Source organism: Miscanthus floridulus, chromosome 17 (assembly GCF_019320115.1).
Source record: "Miscanthus floridulus cultivar M001 chromosome 17, ASM1932011v1, whole genome shotgun sequence".
Classification (NCBI taxonomy): Eukaryota; Viridiplantae; Streptophyta; class Magnoliopsida; order Poales; family Poaceae; genus Miscanthus; species Miscanthus floridulus.
In genome coordinates this window covers 19,160,181-19,182,630 of record NC_089596.1, presented here as the reverse complement: position 1 = coordinate 19,182,630, position 22,450 = coordinate 19,160,181, and the positions used below count along the sequence as shown (strand labels likewise).

The window sequence follows — 22,450 nt, the reverse complement described above, 5'->3', positions numbered from 1 at the left end:
TATGCACATCCTAGGTGTTGCATTCATTTTATCAAACTTTAGAGAAAAATGTGTGATGCACAAACATTGTCTGCTTATGAACAAGAGTTACACTTTGAAGCATGGCCTCGAGATCAAGTTGGGTTTTCAAAAAATAAGCAGCTAACCAACGAGCCTAAATTGCACAACCAATATTGATTTGCGCCGAAAGACCTTCTATTGTCAAATTAGATTTCTTTAGTGAAACTAGTCATTATGTTACTATGAATTACTTTTACGTGTCATGCGTCCTTGGTCATTCATCTGAGCAATTGAAGTACGTCAACTACAAAATTAGTGTATCACTGAGAAATGAATTCAGATGCTAAATATCTTTAGGATTATGATTTAAAAAAATCTTGTTTGACTATATATAAAACTTTATTGTACAATAAATTGGAACCAATACTAAAAGATTCACCATATGGCCTATAAATACTTGGCCTTGTGCTTGCCATTTTCTCCATCCCTGCATCGTGTTCCATCAATTAACTTGTTGTGTAGTACTCAACCCTCACTACCCATGGATCCCAACTTCAATGGTGTGTGGAACGCCTCCGAAATAGATATGGTGAAGTCATTCATCGCTAGTCACAACACCAACAACACCTACACAAATGACACAAACAAGAAGCACAGTGACATTGTTGATGAGCTCCAAGAAAGGTTCCCAGGCAAAGAGAAGCATCAGGTAATTCAATTATATGTTCATCTAGTAGATGAGATGAATACAATGCAGAGCAACAACCAACAAGTTGTGGTGAGCAATGCTCTTGTGAATGATAACTTTGGGACGCCAACGGAGGATACAAACATGGACAACATGTTTCATGGTTATATACTAGATGATGTGGAGGCCATGAAGATGGTAGAGGAACCACCGCACAAGCTGAATATTGTTCCTAAGAAAAAGAGGCAAAACCCAGTGATAGCTTGGACTCAAGATGAGCACAAGTAATTCATTTCTGCTCTATTTTTTGAAATGTTTGTTACATCTTTAGTGTTAATTTTTTGTACAAGTAATAAGCTAGTGGTGTACTCCCTCCGTCACCAAATAAATCAATTCCTAAAATCTATGCCGGTCAAACTTTTTTAAGTTTAACTAACTTTATAGAAAAAAGTAACAACATCTATGGCATAAAATGAGCACCTTGTGAAAATATATTTTATGCTAAATCTAATTATACTAATTTGATACCATAAATCTTAACATTTTTTCTAGACATTCAGTCAAAGTTTAAAAAGATTGACTTAAGACAACTTCAGGAATCTATTTATTCAGGGACATAGTAAGTATAGTATTTCATATCATGAGGCATTGAGATTTTGTTTTCACCAATATTGAACGTATGAACAAGACATATGTTATCATCTAACTTGTTAATTCTAAACCATATATTTGCAGGAATTTCCTCTGTGGCCTAGAAGTGTTTGGTCGTGGTAGCTGGAAGAACATATCTAGGTACTTTGTCCCCACAAGGACGCCAATCCAGATCTGCAGCCATGCACAGAAGTATTTCCATAGAAGGAGTGCACCACTAGGAAACAACGCTTCACCATCAATGATGTCGGCCTCTATGACACAGAGCCATGGGTGCAAAAGAACTCTTCTAGTTTGGAGGCTCTCGCCTTCGGTCGCAATGCTTACAACACAAATTATTATGACTTTGAGGGACAACACACTGTCTTGAACAAACTCGCACATACTAGACAGGAGAGCAGTAGACAAGTTGCCACCTGGACTAGAGGTCAGCACATAATAGGCAGCTCATCCATAGATCCAACTACGGTGCAGACTAACTCTCTTGGATGGGAGGCGCTCGCCTTCACTAGCAGTGCTAACAACATAAACTATTATGAGTTTGATGGACAATATGATGCCATGAACAACCTCGCTTGTGCTAACCAGGCGAGCAATAACCAAGTAGCCACTTGGACTAGAGGTCAACAGACAACAACTAGTCCTTCTGTAGCTCCAATGATGGTGCAGAATACTTCACCTAGCTGGGAGGTGCTTTCTTTCGCCGGCAGTGCTTAGAACACAAACTATTATGACTTTGATGGACAAGTTGCCTTGAACAACATCACCAAGGGGCAACCATGGTGAGCAACAAAGTAGTTACCTAGACAAGAGATCAGTTGACAACAACCAGTTCTCTTCTGTAGTTTTAGTGATGGAGTTATCTATAATTTAATATCAAAAGGTGGATGTAAAACTATGCTGGTTGAAGACAATATATGGTGTGAAGTGCTGTACTATTTCTATATGGGCTACATACAAACAATTTCACTGCTAGTATGTTTGTTTAATTTGTTTGTATGCGTTAACTATATTTTGGATGCCCTCTTGTTCTTTATTCTTTATTCTGTATATCAACTATATCTAAATGAACAGTTCAATAATAAGTTTGATTTCTTTGTTAGAGATAATTTTTCGTAAAAGTTTCATCACTTCATCAAAGTAAGGTTTTCAAAGAAATCTTGGCAGGGCTCTGACTCCTCCAAAAACAGCTCCGTCTCTGGCTCCTATGAAAAAGTGGCTCCTTTGAAGAAGCTGAAGCTCCTTCTGTTTGTCGGGAAGGGGTGAAAGATGGTAAATGTCTATAATACCCTTACTTATTATTTTCTTTCTTTCTTGTGTCCATAGTGTCCCTAATTATTTAACTTGGTTGCGTATACTAATTAAATCATACTATTGGTCATGATTAAAGTAAACCATATTTTAAGATTCCTTTAAGGAAGAAATGGGGGTAAATGACAAAACGTTTTGGGCCAAGCCCATACGGCATGCAGCGCTCCCTCTCCTTTCAACAAAGCCACCACGTGATTCTCACAAAAAACAAAGCCACCGCGTTTCTCTCTTAGAAAAAAACAAAGCCACCGCATAACCCTTCTGTGCCACCGCGTCGCCCTGTTGTGCGCTCGCACAGGCCGCCGCCACCCATGGCGCGCTCGCATCGGCGCTGGCGCTACTACTCGCTGTCTCCCACGCCGCACACACCCTCTCCCACGCCGCCGCCCACCGCTCTCCTACGCTGCCCCAGTGCCGCTTGCTCGCGCAACTCAATTGCCTGAACCACCGCCCGCATGCTTCGCTCCAATGATGACGCGCCGTGCCGAGGTCGCCTCTGCGAGGAGAGAAGGCCAGAAGGGCACCAGCGTCTTTGCTTCCGCATGCCTCAGGCAACTATATACTAGGGCCAGCAGAGCTCGCTTACGTGCCTCTTCGGAGGCAATGAGGCCCCGCCCGGCCACGGCGGAGCAGAGGCCCACACTCTCTCATGCCCCCCCCCCCCCCGGCTAGCCCTGGACAAATTTTACCGAGAACCGAATCAAACTAACCGAGAGAACCGAACCGAACTAACCGAGAACCGAAATTTCGGTTACTTGTTCGGTTCTCGGTTCCTGGGAACCGAACTTTGTTCGGTTAAATCGGAAGAACCGAAACCAATGGGAGGAACTTGTAAATCGGTACCAAGAGATCAGTAATTGGGTTGTGAACTTGTGATTTCTGAATGTGCTGATGTGTTGGTTGTGGTTATTTGATTGTGACTTATTGATTTGCATATGTTGCCATGTCATTTATGCCTTGAAAACAGCCAAAATGTTGCTGAATTTTTCTAATGTAACATGTTCAATAATTGTTCGGTTAGTTCGGTTGGAACCGAGAACTGAACTGAACTAACCGAAACCGAACTTGGTCGGTACCGAGTTTTCTGAGAACCGAACTTTCTTAAAAACCAAAGAACCGATCAGTTCGGTTCGGTAAAACCGAACGCCCAGGCCTACTAGTGGTCGCACCTCCTGCCGTCCTCCAAGAGACGGCCCTGAGCCTACGTACCCTGGTTGTGGTCGGCCTCCCTATGGCGAGTGTGGCCGGTGTACGATGAAGCACGAAGGTTATTTTTATGACCCATGCATGTTTGTGATTAATATGATTGTAATTGCAAACATTCATTAGAAATGCAAAGAAGATAGGTGTGTACGTGTCCATATTGCAACTACAGTCTATAGGTTCTCTTGGTGTTTATTTGAATGCATATTGATTGAGAGAGAGATGTGTCGATACGGGACCCACGGGATACCCTATAAGGAAAGGAGAAGATATAGACTAACTAGGATTATTTCCACGTAATCTTAGTAGCATAATTATTCCGTAATTGTACTAGGAACTCTTATTGTAAACCGAATAGGACTCTGACCTCCTGACTATATAATAAAGGAGGGCGGGGTTCCTGGGAGTTAGAGACAACACTTTACAATCAATCCAACGCAAAAGGCTAACGCCGACTGGACGTAGGGCTATTACTCGATCACGGTCGAGGGCCCGAACCAGGATAAATCGACTGTCTCTTGCGTTTACCGTCGAGTTCTGCATACGCTGAAGCCCGAACAAACTGCTCCGGGTACCCCCGTGGCAGGCTATGATAAAACTGAGATTTTGCTGGTCACTTAAACCTTTATACATCTTAATATACAAACTTCAACAGGTATATTATAGAGTTGTTCCAGTAATTTTATCGTATGGCTTATCTTAATCTATGGGAAAAAAAATATATTCCATGCTCTACTACTCTCACATGTATAAAGCGTGTATTGCACTGCAGGACAATGATAAGTAAATATATTGTATGTGCAATCACCAGCACTTGTGCCTTCATTAATCGTCTCAGAAGTTATTCATTTTAGATGTAAGACATCCATCCTTTATGTTTGACAAATGTATAAATTATATACATTAGTAAATACGTAGTACGCTGAAGGTAGGGGTTTTTTTTGGGAAGGGTAGATTTGCATAGATGGTGCAGGGAGCAGCAGCAATGCCTAGAGAATATCTTGTGTCTCCACTCTCCACAGTTAAGAAAAGGCATTTGGTACAAAATGCAGATTGGCATACAGAAGGGTATGCCACGAATGAAAAGGACTGAAAGAAACGGCGCTTATCACGATGGCATTTTATCGAACCGAACACCATGTGAGCAACGGGCATGGCCAACGGCGAGACGGCGACGGCAGAGAGTCTCCGTCGTGTCCACCGGCCCTGCCCATCTTCCAGCAGTCGAGCCCACTCTGCTACTCGGCGTCCAACGGCCCGCTAGCGGCAACCATCGCCCGCGTCGGCCGAACAATAGCGCATCGGGAAATAGAGGTGGGCTCTCAGGCCCATTGACTCCGGCGGCCGTGCGCGACTGCCGGGGAATGGAATCGTGGCCCCACGCGTTGTGGGCTGTGGCAGCGGCTTCCGCTGGCAGGTCACAGGTGTCTGTGACAGCAACATCAAGCACGCGCCTCTACTCCCTATGGCTGGCACACGCTAGGATTTTTCACTGTACGTAGAACGATCCGACGGCTGGGAATTGGAAGAGACGTGGCCCAATGACAAGCCAGCGTGTTCGCTGGTTGGTTTCTAGGTTGGTTTGGGCTGGCTAGTGCTGGTTTGTTGTGAGATAAAAACACTGTTGGCTGGTTGAATAAGCCTGGCTAAAACCAACAAGCGAATAGGGTGAGAGATTGACCTGCAAATCCCTTCGTGTTATATATATATATAAATTATTTTCTACTCCCAGAGAGTAGTTACTCTTATGTGTATATCTATAGATTTATGACGTATATGGCACAATGAAGTGTATATAGATGAAGTATATCATCATACTAGACCATCTAGGGTATAATGTATGGCAAGTATGTATGTATAATTAAAGAATATGGTTATACTTATTTTATATGCTACTATCATAATATTATATAATATATACTAGAAAAAATGTGCTCTTTTGAAAAAAAAAAAGTACATAGTAAAGATCTAGAGTATCTTAATATATATATTATATATATATATATATATATATATATATATATATATATATATTATCTATAGATATATATAATATATAATATATATATATATTATAATAGAACTCTATCCTATAGCTGGCTGCAGAATAACTTATTCTGTAGCCACTTTGAGTTACGATAAGTACTATGTTAATTTACGAATTTACAGTAACTCCTTACTAAGTGGTTTACTATAACGTTATGATAATATTCCCATGTGGTTATAGTAACCCAACTATCGTAATATGTATTGACATTATGGTAAATTAGTATATAAAATTATGGTAATAGAGGTGGCTACAGAATACTTATTTTGTAGCCGCTGCTGAATAGCACCTCTCCCATATATATATATATATATATATATATATATATATATATATATATATATATATATATATATATATATATATATATCGAGTTTTCTATACTCCCAGGAATAACTGCTCCCATGTACACACCGTACAGCCTCGGGTCGTCAACCAGGAGAAGCTAACGGGTTGAGAAATATCAGGTGACGCATGCTGATAACTTCCGTGAAAAACGGATCAGGTTTGCTTTTGACGTTGCGTTGGTAATTTTTTTGAAATGTGTGCATTAAACAGTAGTATGTGTATATACCTAATTTTTTAGAAGTATGCATGGATACTTCTTGCGGCAATGGGTATGTATTTATACTTTGTTTAATCTAAACAACAAGCTGGCCAGGTTTAGTTAGCGACGCTCATTAGCATATTTCTTCGAAACTATCGCACACATGATTTTCGTTAAAAAAGCATAAACAAGTACTAGTCCAACTTGGGCCTCGTTCGGCTGGTCTGAAATTTGGCTTGTTTGGCTTCTTTTTTTAGTCGGAACAGTCAAGACGTTCGGCTAGTAGGGTATCGGCTCGTTTCCGCATGTTTCAGCTTGTTTCAGCTTATTCTCCCTCACAGAATACTATTTAACCATCCAAAATCATCCAAAACCAGTCAAAACCTGACCAGCCGAACGCGCCAAGTATTTTTCTCTCACAACGTTTCAGCCAGAACAGTGTTTTCAGCCAGTTTCAGCCAAGTTTCAGACCAGCGAACCAATACTTTAAAATAAAAATAGTATGTACAGATACTACTTCAAAAAAACAAGCACATATACTTTATACCGTAAGTATGTACACGTACTTTATATTGTAAGTATGTCTAGACGACAGGGGGCGGCGGGGGTGCATCAGACCAGGCACATGGGCCATCTTGCCTGCGGCCTCGTGATTAATTTTAGCACAAAGCAAGAGCCGCTAATAGACTTAGATTGTAGAAGTGGATGCTTCTAGAAGTCGCCAATCCAGTATCAAGTGATACGTCCTCCAATCTGAAAGAAAAAAAATCTAGATGAAGTGATATTATATTGAAAAAGTATCCAGTGATACTCTAGTCATTAGTATCGCTGCTGTATCAAGTGATACTCCGATCGATCTGAAAAATAAGGATCAAGTGATCCTGATTCCTGAACATGAAAAGAGTATCATGTACGTGGTACTTCAGTCCGTAAAAATGAAACCAAGGCATCAGATCTGGGTAGGAGGGAGAGGAAGGAAAAGGCAATAAAAAGCATCTTTGAATTCACCGATGTGCTAGCCTTCAGTGCCGCGTCAGATGGGAAGCAAGCAGCACATGAGTTTCAATCTACTGTACCTAGACTGCATCAATGAACCGCATTACTGTTCGGCTGGTATGAAAAATACTATTTATGTTGAAATAAAAATACTGTTTATAATGGTCTTTTGTGAGAAAAAAATACTGTTTCAATTGAAAAAAAAAACCAGCCAGCCGAACACAGCCTAATCTCAGATCGAAGCACAGCATCGTGGCCGGCGGGCGGTGTCAGGCTATTGGAGCGAGAAAAGCCGCCGCCGCCGCAAGGTAGCCGCTGGACGCCCGCAAATGACGACCGAATCTCCTTATATTCATTATATTAACGGGTCCGCTTAATTAACCCGCTAATGCACATCGGGCACCACGTTGGAAGGCTCTTTCAGTGTAAACTAGGTGGCAAGGAGTAGGAAAAATTTTCTATATATACACACATCAGTGTATTCTCTAGCGCAGATTAACTAGCGCGTCAGAATCCCAGATGCTCGGCGGCGTAGATTATTGCAGCTTAGTTCGCCGGCTTCGCACGTTAGAACCACGTGACGACCAGGGTGCGGCCGTGCCCACCTCCTCCGGCCTCCTGCAGGCTGCAGCAGCTCACAAATGACGAGACCAGCTGGGTGTTCGGCCACGGTACGTGCTGGACATGACATGGAGTTCTCCTACGTCAACAACGACAACCATCTTGGAGTCAACGTTTCCTGCGGAGTATGTACGTCGTCGATATCGCTCTAGCCAGCGGGAAGCTCATGCAGGGAGGATGTTCGGATGAAATGCCCATGCCAAAATCAGACGTGCAGTACAACCAAACACGTACAGATTACTACGGGCGTAGCCTATGCTCGATAACTCTCAGTGCAATGCAAGTCTTGTACGAGTAACCAATCAGGCTCTTATTGCTGGGCCAACACAGGGAGCCAGGTCATTGTTGTACCAACATAACTAACGGCCCTTATCACTGATCGATGATACATGATACAACATATTACCCAACGCGCAACGCGCACCCCCATGTACATATTCCCCGCAGTGTAAACATGCTGCCAGGACACATACACACTGCACGCATATGACCCACGTGTCAACGTACGTGCATAGCTGGACTGGTCATGGTCCCGCCACGTCATCACTGCACGTGCATAGGCATGTACAGACATATCAAGAAAAAAAAATCAGTAGGAACGATCCTTACGTGAACTATACATGTTCGTGCACATCCATCTAACACCTTAAAGAGAGTTTGTCTTTCTAACTAACTATTTCACCTGCGTACTTTGGATATGCCAAAACGTCATGTATTTTGGGACTGAAGGAGTAATTATTATTAGCACATGTGGGGCAAATCATTGGTCACTTATTTGGGAGCAAGAGTGAAACATGCGTGCCTGCCCATGATGATCAATCAATCGACTATGAGCTAAAAGAAACAAAGTTACTGGTTTGTTTTACTATTCCCCAATTCGAAACGTTGGTCGTTACATATAGTTTTCTTATGTACATTATAAAAAAAGGATGATAAATGCATAAGGCAGTTGCTATATCTTAGACTTTTAGGAATTTTCAGGCAACAACTCACAAGAGACAAACTAGTTCAATTAAAAGGACAACTCATAAGAGACAATGAACAATCTTTTCTATAGCCAAACAATGACAAAATTATATGTTGCCTGAACAATAACAAAAAAAATCAGGCATCTGAGATATAGGAGTAGTGAGAATGCAAAGATATTTGCACTACTCGAACTGTCACATGTTACTTCCTACCACCTATAGGTGAGAGGGAGTAGCTAGAGGTCGCCATCACGTGTGAGTGTGAAATCCGAAAGAAGAATGGTCTTCCGTATACAGCTACGAGAAGCTAGAAATAAAGAAGTACCAGTGCATCCATGCAATGCATGCATCTTCTCAAATTTTGCCAACAGAGACCAGGCGTGAGGCAAAATATTCATTGGCATTATACTGACATGGTCACGTACGTACTTCAGAGCAAGTGAAACACATGCCAACAACGTAAGATCGTCCACCAAGAGCAGAAAAAACAAAATCGGTTAGTTTCAAATTTTCAATAATGCATGGTGATTGATTTGCTAGAAAATTCAAGTAAATAATGCTGGTAATGAAAAGACTTGGACCAGTCGATGTAATGACGTACTACCGGAGCAGTATAGCTAGTGGAATCGACAAACTAACATACATATCATATCAATTACTACTAAGCATAATGCATGCAAGATGCATGCATGCACCTCACCTCTGATCGATCCCTGGCTGCCAACAAAGGTGGGCTCTTTTCAGGTTGGCACTATAGCTCATCATATCGTCTAAACGCCCTCTTAAAATAAGCTAGCGGCGCCACTAGCTAGTTAGTTAGTTAGTTAGTTAGTCCCTTAGACGCATGTGTATGTGCTTCTCTTGCTTTTTGTCATGTCCACTGCTAGAGTGGTTTCTCTACTTCTCCCTGCCCATGACAACATCCACTGATCCACATGATATGTTAGTTTATTGATGATGACAAGGGTAGAACAAGTAAAAAGGTTATAGCTAGGGACCAACTTTTTTTATTTCATTCAGAGGGGCAGTCGTACTTTGGACTCAATTTGATTTATAATAGTTTAGGTTCACACTTCATGCTTGTCAAATTTGAACTCTGCATGAGTGGTCGTCCATGCCATCCATATAGGGGACATAATTCGCCAGTTAATTGGTTGCTACACGGCTGTTTTGTTCTATTCCTCATTTTTATTTAATTTGGACATTCGAACGAACATAACATCTTAAAGCACCTTTCACTATTGATTTTAAAATTTATACGATGCAAAAAACTATTCAAGGCATAGTGGCACAAAAAGAACTTATGAAAAATAGAATAATAACCTTTCATGTAAACTAGTGGTTTAAGTCATACAGTATGTACAGAAAACTTGGTGGCAGCACATATTTTAGAACGAACAGAAAAAAGAATGCATGAAAGTAAACACATATTTTAGTGTGCTCCGTAACTGTACAAAAACTGCTAATAACGGTACATCTAGTAAACACAATTGATGCAAAAAGAATAATCAGTTTAAGTAAAACAGTGGTAAATGTTCTAGAAAAGTCGGTTGCACATATTTTAATAATGTTTGCAGAATTTTTATATGAGATCCATGCATTCTTCTGTTTTTTGTTGCCAAATGGAGGGGAGAAAATGGGCTTCATCCTATGTACTATATATTTTGGATCAGTATTATGACAATGAAAGATGAAAGGTACACAAAGATGCCCCAACAGCAAGAACAAAAAAATATTCCTTTGGATGGACCCATGTGTCAGAAACAAAGTAATATATATACAAAAAATAAATGCTTGCAGCCAACTTTGTCATATGCTATATATAGCTGACTACTTCCTGATGAGCCCCGTTGCTCATAATCTTTTTAAATTGCAACGTTGAAAAAACTCGTGGGCCGTTGAGTTCATCAAATTAAACTATTGTGAATGATTAAGCATGTGAGTTGCAGCCACCTTGATTAAGGCTATGTTTATTCCCCCTCCTAGACTTTAGCCACTGTCACATCGGATATCTAGACACATGCATAGAGTATTAAATATAGACTAATTTACGAGACGAATTTTTTAATCCTAATTAGTCCACGATTTGACAATGTGGTGCTACAGTCACTACCGGAAACAGAGATTTTGCCGTGTGCCATAGGCACTCGGCAAAGACCAAAAAACACTCGGCAAAGGCTTTACCGAGTGTAACACTCGGCAAACAGCACACGACATCTACAGAGTCGGCAAACAGCTATTTGCCGAGTGTTTTTTATCGCGCACTCGGCAAATGGTTTGCCGAGTGTCAAATTTGACACTCGGCAAAAAAAAAGTGGTTTGCCGAGTGTTTTTCCAAAATACACTCGGCAAAGGATTATTGTTTGCCGAGTGTTTTTGGAATTACACTCGGCAAACCTATTTTCCAAAGAAAAAAAATATTTTTTTTCTCAGCATACTGTTACTGTTTGCCGAGTGTTTTTTTGATATTACACTCGGCAAATCTATTTTCCAAAGAAAAAAAATATTTTTTCTCAGCATATACTACTGTTCCAGCTGACGTGCACATGCCAAGCCCTGTCTGCCAGATAATCCTCCAAAAACACAAGCAGGAGGCGCCGAAAGGGATCTAACCTCTCAAGGAGGTTAGATACCCATCTAAAGCTCCCATTTGGCACCAAGTTTGTCAGATCCAAATGCCAATTTCTCTCATGAGCAGAGGCACCAGCTGCACCGGCAGAAGTTGGGGCAGGAGCAGCTGCAACAGCAGCAGCCGCATCGCCACCACGGGCATCGACAGCACCAGGAGCAATCGAGCCAGCAGCAGCCGCAGCAACAGCACCCGGTGTCGCTCCTCCGCCGCTCCTCCTACGTCGTCATCTCCATGAAGGCCGACACGGGGGGCTCGAGCTGCGGCGGCGGCTGCTGCTCGCGCTCCTTCTCCAACGGCTGGTATAGCGCGCTGTTGACGACGTCCTTCTTCCTTGGCGACGTCTCCGCCAGTCTACATGCAGGTGATTGCTTAATTTGCACGGTCGTTGCCGACAAGACAAGATCAAGAACGGGCATCACGGTGCAGTGCAGTACATTGGGACGACAGCTTGGAGTCCGCTGCCTCCGCCATGGCCTCGTAGTAGTAGAAGTCGAAGTGCGACCTGCTGCTGGGGTACAGGTCGCTGGCGCCCTGGATGCTGAAGAGCGACTCGTTGGACGCCATGCTCCACTTAGCCTACGACACCGACGTCCTGTGCTGGAACATGTACTGAAGTCTGGACTGCCCAGAGTCCTCACAAACACAACACATAATCTTTATATGGTAAGACACATAGTTCAGATAGCACAAATCATTTCAGTTTAATTGTAATACCATGAGTGTGAATAAAATGTGTGGAACTGAAAGAAAAGGTATAGTTTAGAGAGCACAAATCATTAGCCACACTCACCTACTACAACCATTTCGTTTCTGGTTATAAAGTGCAGCAAAAGGTAACTTATCCTTAAACACACTCACCTAATACTACAATACTGCTGCAATTAAGCAGCAAATTAGTGAATGTCTAGGAGCATATATACAAAAAAGTAAATTACACCAACATCATCACGCCCAATTAAACAGTCCAGAGGTTGCATAAATTACAATTAAATAGTTCAAATGTACTGTAATCCATGTCCTTTCGATTATGTGCAAGGTTAAATAGATGACAGTGTAGATATGCTAAGTTCAGTACAAAGAAATACTTCAAAACAGAGAATCGATCTAGAGAACTAGCAAGGTACAGAAGCAGTTCTACTGCCGACACACATGCATCCTATTTCAAAGCTAGGAAGGATTAAACAAGTATTTAATTCCAAGCATGTATGAACCGAGCACTAGAATAATTAATTAGAGCTGCAGGCAAACATGTCACAATTACTGGATGATTGGTCGGTGAAGCACAAAAGTAACAATTGACAGTTTGAGAACTGAAACTTATTGCTTACCTGCTCAAACTGATGAATTCACAGCAAGGTGCTTATATTGCACAAGCACTGAATCAATGTCCAGCTGCTGCTCTGAATCCAAAGCACTGCAAACCTGCACCCTGTGGCAAAAGAAAGAAGCCAGCCAAGTTGTCGATTGAAAATGGAATTAGCAAAAGCCTACTGCTGAAAATCCAATTAATGTGAACTAGTGCTCCTGCTCTTGGTGCTGTGCGTGCACGGGTTCTGGATGAGCACCGATTGGTGCTTGGAAGCTGGGCACGGCCAACCAGAGGCGAGTGAGCTTCGGCGAGGACTGGACACTGCTGCGCCAAACTGAAAATAGACGGATGGAGCAGGCTCGGGTCTGCACGAGCACACACAGGTTTTGACCGGTGAAGGCCCCAGCGCCTGCGAGCTGCACCTGAGAATTACGAACTGGGACCGAGCGCAAGAAACAGGCACGGGCGAGCGCCAAAAATTCAACGGGAACTCGACCAAAACAATACGATTCGTCCCCAAACTTTGCACAGGCAATCACCACAGAGTAGGTAAGCTATTCCCAAGAAATCATCGCTCAATTCGTGCTCAAACTCCAGAAAATCCAGATCACGTGCGAGAACTCGAAAAATCCCCAAAAACAAAATCGTGGTGCTCAAGTGAAGGATTTGTTAGGGGATCACCCTAGCCTTGATCACACATGTCCTAGCACCAAAATCCCTCAAGAAGTTTCACCCCAATCACAACCAAATTCGACGAACCAAAAATCACTAAAAATGCCTCCGAAAATCACACAAAAATAAAAACTTCAGTTTTGAAGAGGGGAACAAGTGGTGCACGAATTTGATCCTGGGATTAGCTCAAGATGTCGGATTACAAGCCACTTCAGTTTTGGCGGCCGGGGGTAGGGGTGGCGGCGGCAGCCGGGGACGGGTGTGCCTGTGTGCGTGTGCGGCGCGGGTGGGTGTGCGCGTGTGTGTGGCTGTGTGCGGCCGGATGCGGGGGTATATGAGTGGGAGTTTGCCGAGTGTACAAAAGCTGGCACTCGGCAAACCCCTTGTTTGCCGGGTGTGAGAAGTGAGGCACTCGGTAAATTCAGTTTCTTTTTCAGTTTTTTTCTTTTTCTTCTTTTCTATAACATATTTTTTAAATTGCTTTTTTAAATTGAGAGTAAATTATTTGTTTAAAGTCCTAAACGAATTCAAATCAAAAAGTGGTTAACTACAAAGTTTCATAACTTTTCGAGATCTACAATTTTTATTTAGGAAGTTTTTCCATTCGAGGTCGTTTGAAAAATTCGAATTTCAAATTTTAGAGATTCAAATGTAGTTTTGCATGATAAGATGATTTCAAATCAAAAAGTTGTCAACTACATAGTTTCATAACTTTTGGAGATCTACAATTTTCATTTAGGAAGTTTTTCCATCCGAGGTCTTTTGAATAATTCAAATTTTAAAATTTTTAAATTCAAACGTCGTTTTTGCATGACAAGATGATTTCAAATCAAAATGTTGCCAACTACAAAATTTCATAACTTCTCAAGATCTACAAAGTTTATTTTGATCATTTGTTCATCCAACATAGTAGTAGTAACATTGTTCACAAATCTTATATATCTCTCTTCTACTTTCATGAAACTAATACGAGAGATATGAGAGAGATGTAGATTTTATGAACAACGTTATTGTCGCTTTGTCAAATGAAGAAATGACCAAAATAAACTTTGTAGATCTTGAGAAGTTATACAACTTTGTAGTTGAAATTTTTTTCATTTGAATTCATTTAGGGCCTCAAAAATTGCTTTGAAAAAATAATTTGCCGAGGGTAAAAAAATGCACACGGCAAAATGCCTCTTTGCCGAGTGCCAAAACAAAGGCACTCGGGCAAAATACATCTTTGCCGAGTGCCAGGAAAAAGGCACTCGGCAAAGACACATTTTGCCGAGTGCCAAAAAATGGCACTCGGCAAAATACATCTTTGTCGAGTGTTTTTTTTTTTGCCGAGTGTATTTTACTTGGCACTCGGCAAAGACCGTCTTTGCCGAGTGCCCGATAAAATACACTCGGCAAAGCCTCCGGCACTCGGTAAAGTGCCAGTTTCCGGTAGTGAGTAAACATGTGCTAATGACAGATTAATTATGCTTAATAAATTCATCTCGCGGATTACTGAGGACTTGTGTAATTTGTTTTATTATTACTATCTGAACGCTCGATGTGACACCTTTAAACTTTAGTCTATGAATTTAAACGGTGTGTAAGCTGACCCATGATCCATTCTCAAACGATGCCAAAGGAAAAGCTAGCCTTTGCAATTGTTTAATCCTCCACTACAATTCCTCCCATCTTGTTTTTATACAATATTTTGACCAGTCAGATAGGATCCAACTCCGCTACCTGTAGTAGTCCTTGCACTGCTGCTGCATGCTTTGATCCAGGCTAACTCGTTGACCAGTGTCGGATGGTACGATCCAATTAATACCATTAAGCCCATGTTTAGTTGCAACCCAAAATTTCAAAAAGTGCTACAGTACCCGTCACATCGAATGTTTGCGGCCCGTGCATGGAACATTAAATGTAGACGAAAAAAAACTAATTGCACAGTTTGGTGGGAAATTGCGAGACGAACGTTTTGAGCCTAATTAGTCCATGTTTGAACACTATTTACCAAATAAAAACAAAAATGCTACAGTAGCCCAAAATTCAAAGTTCTCTCAACTAAACACGCACTAATTAGATATGTTTATCGCTCTAGTGTATCAAAGTCAGCCTTCTGTTTGACTCAAATGAACATTTGTTCTAGATATTTTGATTTGACCTAGAAATTAAAATGGTTTGTTTGTTGTTGATGGCATGAGACAAACCAATGTAATGTTAATTGGTTGACCATTGGGTGTTGGTGTTAGGATTCTACACTACTAAAAAAGCATTTCTAGGGGTGGCTGGTAACCTTTTGTAGGGGCGGTTTGCCCAGCCGCCCCTACGCAAGGGTCTCTACAAATCATGTATTTATAGAGGCGGTTCCCAGGCCGCCCCTACAAATCGATTTGTAGGGGCGGCTGGTGTTTCCAGCCGCCCCTATAAATCGGCTGTAGTACCAGCCGCCCCTACAAACAGGTATTTGTAGGGGCGGTTCAATCTAGACGTTTTCCCACAAAAAAATTAAATTTACAATTCAAAATCACGTTGCCGAACGTCCCACGACCAACGTTCCGAACCGCGTTCGCATTGCCGAACGCCCCGCGACCAACATTCCGAACCGCGTTCGCGTTGCCGAACGCCCCGCGACCAACGTTCCGAACCGCGTTCGCGTTGCCGAACGCCCCGCGACCAGCGTTCGCGTTGCCGAACACCCCGCGACCGCGACTACAAGCATAAGAGTATTATATAAACTACAATTACAAGTCCAATTCACAAGAATATATACAATCCATCATTAAATATATAAATTCCATACACATTGTATCAACGTCCTAGAGCTAGCCTTTTAGTCTCACGAAGGTGTTGGCACTGAGGATTTGTACCTAATTCAGACTCTCGGTCATGGTAGGCGCCTCTGACGTGTACAATCTGGTCCAATATGAAGTTGCAAAGGTCGCCGACGAGCCCTAAGAGTTGGTCATCCTTGTATGGGTCTCTTTTCATTCCTTTCTCTTCTCTCCACTATAAGAAAACAAGTTTCGGTTTAGTATTTTATACCATTTACAAAGTTTTTATACTACGAGTGAAGAGGTTCAAACTTACCCTTAAGGGGTGTCTCCTGTAGGCACCGGTGTTACCCATTATAGAACATATATAGTATCCACAATGTACACTCCTAGGCTTCTGCTTGGGGCACTGTGTGTTTTGCATATGAAAATGTTAAGTAATGCTTTTGACAGCCATGTAACGGAGTACTAAAGAAGTAGGTTACACTTACCGCACATAGTGTTTTTATAGCCAGCTTTTCCTTTCTTGCTGGATCATACCTTCCATGATGATTAGTGACATAGAACCTAAATGCCCTGTTCGAATTATTTTAGCAAATACAACTTGTTAGTATCCAAAAGTGAACGTTACAAGTATGTATACAAACGTATAAGCTAATGAGGATTGTCGATATGTATACGTCTTGAGAATCGATATGAAGTCTTTGTATGTCACCGTGTCCTTATCTAATGAATCAAAGACCCATGCCAAGCTCCTCCTAACATCGATAGCTATACAAATCCAGTGGTTGCTGCATGGATTTAATCATAGAACTAGATAAGCCCTTTTGCATCGAATAAAATATATCGAACAAAGCTTTAAGTATAGAGTTGTCAGGTACCATAGAAAGAGGTCCCCTAAGCAACGACCGAAAAAATCGCTTAGACCTCATCAAAATCAATGCCAAGAGACAAACTATTGGCTAACCCCTGGCCTTGACCGAGGCCACCGACTCTCCGCCTTGCTCAAGGCCTCGCACGAAAGGCCTCGGACGGTCTACCGATTTTCCGCCTCGCTCAAGGCCTCGCACGAAAGGCCTCGGACAGGAGACCGATTCTCCGTCTCGCCCGAGGCCCCGCGCGTAAAGCCTCGGACGAGAGGCCAATTTTCCATCTCGCTCGAGGCAGGCTCAGCAATAACCCCGTCGCCTCTGCCTCAACCGATCTCCCCAACAGAGCGTCGCGTCCAATTAATGCGACCAATCACTCCCGCAACATCAGACGAACAATGGCTCGACACAGCAGAGCAGCCGATGAGACGGGAAGTCGCATCAGCACCATACCATCCGAGATAGGACAGGACAGGATGGGGCAGGGGTTACCGTCCACTGTGCTCGGTATTGTACCCATGACCAGCGCCCGCACTGCACTGTGCTACCTAACCCCTGCTCTAGGAACAACGCGGCATGGGGAGTCAAGTCTGGGTCACTATAGCCTTGGAATCAATGTGCAGGACCAACTGCTCCCTCCACGCCTCGGTAATCTACTTTAGGGTCTCGGCAACCTCGGGATTCACGCCCGCTGAGCCCCCACGATGGCTTGGCCTCAGCACCAACTGAGCCTCGGCCCTTCATGCGGTCAACACAAGCGACCGGCACGTCGCCCGCTAGGCCCTGTGTCAAGCTATCACTGGAGCTCCCACGTCGCACGGGATCGGATGTGACCGGCACGTTGCTCCAGCACTTCAAGGGCAGGACCACTCCATCAACCATGCCGCCACAGTAACAGGCTATAGGGCTCGGACATGCCACCTCTGTTCACACGACACCACATAGCTAACACATGTATCACCCATGTCCCCCCTTCAACTATAAAAGGGAGGGATCGGGACCATTTCTGAGGAGGGGCACATGAGCATACGAGATAGACGAACACGCATAGGAAGAGGAACAGACAAACTCACTCATGCACGTGCAAGCAACACTCTATGACACACACGCTTCCCCGTGGCCTAAGATCAACATCTCAAGCAAGTCACACCGCTCCACGCAAAGACCTGGGACTAGCTCCCTCTCTTGCCCTACTTGTAACCCCCTACTACAAGCACCTCGGTACAAGCAATACAAGATCGCTCTCTCAGACTAGACGTAGGGCACCTATTGCCTGAACCAGTATAAACTTTGTGTCTTTTTGCATCACCATCTGGGATTGGGGGCATGTAGTTCATTTTCACTAGTTGGTTGAGGGGCCGCCGGTCCAAAACACCGACAGTTGGCGTGCCAGGTAGGGGCACTACTGTGTGTCATCTTCATCATCCCGACAAGTTCTGGATGGCAGACCCCATGCGACCACTGTGTCTCGGCATGATAATCTGGTTTGGGAGCCTAGAGTTCATGTCTCTAGGACATGAGTATGATATGGTACTCCTCTCACCTAGAATCCCACTGACCATTGACGACGTCATGCCCCAGCAGCCTAGGCGCAGGCGGCGCCCAGGCCACCGCTCTTATCACGCTCGCTAGGCACGACACGGGTGGGACCACCCCGGCACCGCACAAGCTCAGGGTGATGCGCCGCGCTCCACCGGTATCCCACGCCCAGCTGTTGGCACAAGGTCTCTGGTTGGGGACCTGTCTAGCCTGAGCCTGGACAAGGGAAAGACACCGGTGGCGCGTGGTGATGCTCCGTCATCAAGCTCTGCCCCGCCACCTCCTAAGGAGTCGACTTCGGTAGAGCAAAGCCTGGCGATGGCACCATCCCCATACCCCTTTGGGTTGAGAAATGCCACCGCCACCTATGCTTCTACCTACGCTTCCACTCACACGGAGCCCTCAGGATGCCACCAATGCTTCGCCCTCAACTTCGACACCACGACTTCGACCCACACCCACGCTGACTCCTTGGAGGAGGATGAGGCATGGGCCAGAGCAGACTTCTTCAAACTTCATGACCCTAAAGCCATGCGCCGCTTCCTGGCCACGAGCGACTACTGTTTCGGCTACTCCAACTCTGACGACGAAGGCACTTATGATCCCACTTGTGAGTGCCTCCACGTCAGACTTAGGATGCCGAGCATAGGCGATGAGGATGAGGGGGCAGGCAACTGTTCCCCGCTTCACCAGGGGACAAGCGATGCCACACCTCCATGCATTGTCCCACCGACAGCGTGGAACGGGAACCTTGCCCTGAACAACTTCAACACCTAGACCTGGAACAGCTCCGAGAGCTTTAGGCCAAGGTTGAACAAGATCGACTCCTCCTGCAGCAGCTTTGAGACACTCTCGAGCAGGAGCAGTAAGGTCGCGGTGATGGCGGAGGAGCCCGGCGGAGGGCCCGCGACGTCCACCACTGCATCAACGACGATGAAGGGGGTGAGCAACCCCTAATCTTCAATCGTGATAGCCAGAACATCGCGGCTATGGCAATGCTAGTTCGAACGATGCCCGAGCCCTCTACCACAGAGGGGCGACAGGTCTGCGGCGAGCTCTAGGATCTCCTTGAGACCGCCGTGGTGCAGCAGGCTGAGAGTTCTGCCTCCCAATGGCGCGAAGGTGCCTCAGAGCTTCTCACGGCACCGCCTTGGTAGGATAGGGAGGCCTCGGTCTGTCCTGAGCTTGCTCAGGCATCGACAGCCAATAGGGTCCCCTTGCTGCATGACCGCCTCGGCAACCGACGAGAGGCGCAGGGCGACCACGAGGTGGTCAGTAGGCGACGACGCCACGACAATGAGGGGCCCGCCCAGGGCTACCATCCACACCGAGGTGGCCGCTACGATAGTGGGGAAGACCGCAGTCCTTCTCTTGAGCCACCTGGTCCTCGAGTCTTTAGTAGAGCCATCCGTGCTGCTCATTTTCTGGCCCGATTTCGGCAACCGGCCAACCTCACGAAGTACAGCAGTGAGACCAATCCCAAACTTTGGCTGGCCGATTACCGCCTGGCTTGTCAGCTAGGCGGCGTGGATGATGACTTGCTCATCATCCGCAACCTCCCATTGTTCCTGTCAGACTCGGTGTGAGCCTGGCTTGAACATCTCCCTCCCTCGCAGATCCACGACTAGCGCAACTTGATAAGGGTCTTCGTCGGGAACTTTCAAGGCACGTATGTGCGCCTTGGGAACTCCTAGGACCTCAAGAGTTGTCGCTAGGGCCCGAACGAGTCTCTCCGAGACTTCATCCGGCGCTTCTCCAAGAAATGCACCGAGTTTCCAAGCGTTGGCGACTCAGAAATTGTCCAAGCTTTACTCTCCAGCACCACCTGCCGAGATAAGGTCTGAGAATTGGGCCGCAACGTGCCAACCTCGGTTGCCGCACTCCTCGACATCGCCACCAACTTTGCCTCAGGCGAAGAGGTTGTTGGGGCCATCTTCCCCAACAACGACGCCAAGGGGAAGCGGAGGGACGAGGCCCCCAGGGCCTCGGCTCCCCACCTCCCCAAGAAAAAGAAAAAGGATCGCTAGAGGAAGCAGGAGGTCCTCAAGGCTAGCCTGGTCATGGCCTTGGAACGCAAGAATCCCTAAGGCCCCAGAGGCCCTGGGCTCTTCGATGACATGCTGAAGAAGTCCTGCCCTTACCACCAGGGCCCGGTGAAGCACGCCCTTGAGGAGTGCACCATGCTCTGGTGTTACTATGCCAAGCTCGGGCTCCCCGATGACGATGACAAGAAGAGGGGCGCTGGCGACAGGGACGACGACAAGGACGACGGGTTTCCCGATGTGCACAATGCCTTCATGATCTTCGGTGGGCCTTCAGCGTGCCTCACGGCGCGCCAGTGGAAGAGGGAGCGCTAGGAGGTCTTCTCTATGAAGGTGGCCGCTCCCTGGTACCTCAACTGGTCTCGAGAGGTGATCACCTTTGATCAGGATGACCACCCTGATCATGTCCCAAACCTCAGGCAGTACCCACTTGTTGTTGACCCCATCATCGGCAACACCCGGCTCACTAAGGTGTTGATGGACGGAGACAGCGACCTCAACATCCTCTACGCCAACACCTTGGAGCTCCTTAAGCTCGACCAGTCGTAGCTCCAGGGTGATGCTGCACCTTTCCACGACATCATGCCAGGGAAACACACGCGACCGCTTGGGCGCATCGACCTGCCCGTCTGCTTTGGCACTCCCTCCAACTACCACAAGGAAGTCCTCACCTTTGAGATGGTCGGGTTCAAGGGAACGTACCACGCCATCCTGGGGCGACCGTGCTACGCTAAGTTCATGGTGGTCCCCAACTACACCTACCTCAAGCTCAAGATGCCGGGTCCCAACGGCATCATCATGGTCAAGTCCACGTACAAACATGCCTACGACTGCGACGTCGAATGCATCGAGTACGCCAAGGCTCTCATGGAAGCCGAGGTGTACAAGCGAAGCCCATCTAGCATCCTCCAACGATGCATCACTACCGAGGCAGGCCAAGCCCTACTTAGGGACTTGCATGCAGGAGCCTGTGGGCACCACGCAGTGCCTTGGACGCTTGTTGGAAATGCCTTCCGCCAAGGGTTCTACTAGCCGACGGCGATTGCCGATGCCACCAAGCTAGTACGCTCCTACGAGGGATGCCAGTACTATGCGTGGCAAACACACCTCCCAGCTTAAGCCCTCCAGACCATCCCCATTACATGGCCCTTCGCCGTGTGGGGGTTGGACATGGTTGGGCCTCTACAGAAGGCCCCGGGGGCTACACCCATCTGTTAGTAGCAATTGATAAGTTCTCCAAGTGGATCGAGGCTTGTCCGATCAACCAAATCAAATCTGAGCAAGCGGTATTGTTCTTCACTGATATCATCCATAGGTTCAGAGTTCCGAACACCATCATCACTGACAATGGGACGCAATTCACCGGCCGCAAGTTCCTGACGTTCTACGATGACCAACACATCCGCATGGCCTGGTCGGCCATAGTACACCCTAGGACAAATGGCTAAGTAGAATGTGCCAACAGCATGATCCTACAAGGCCTCAAGCCAAGAATATACAACTGGTTGAAGAAGTTTGGCAAGAAATGGCTTGCCAAACTCCCGTCAGTCATCTGGAGCCTGAGGAACACTCCAAGCCGAGCCATGGGCTTCACACCATTCTTCC

The 22,450-nt window shown here is 45.3% G+C and overlaps 1 pseudogene; it reads left to right on the top strand.

The window, feature by feature from the left end:
- Positions 1 to 511: 511 nt before the first annotated feature.
- LOC136515343 (uncharacterized) lies at positions 512 to 12,369 on the top strand (annotated as a pseudogene).
- Positions 12,370 to 22,450: the final 10,081 nt, after the last annotated feature.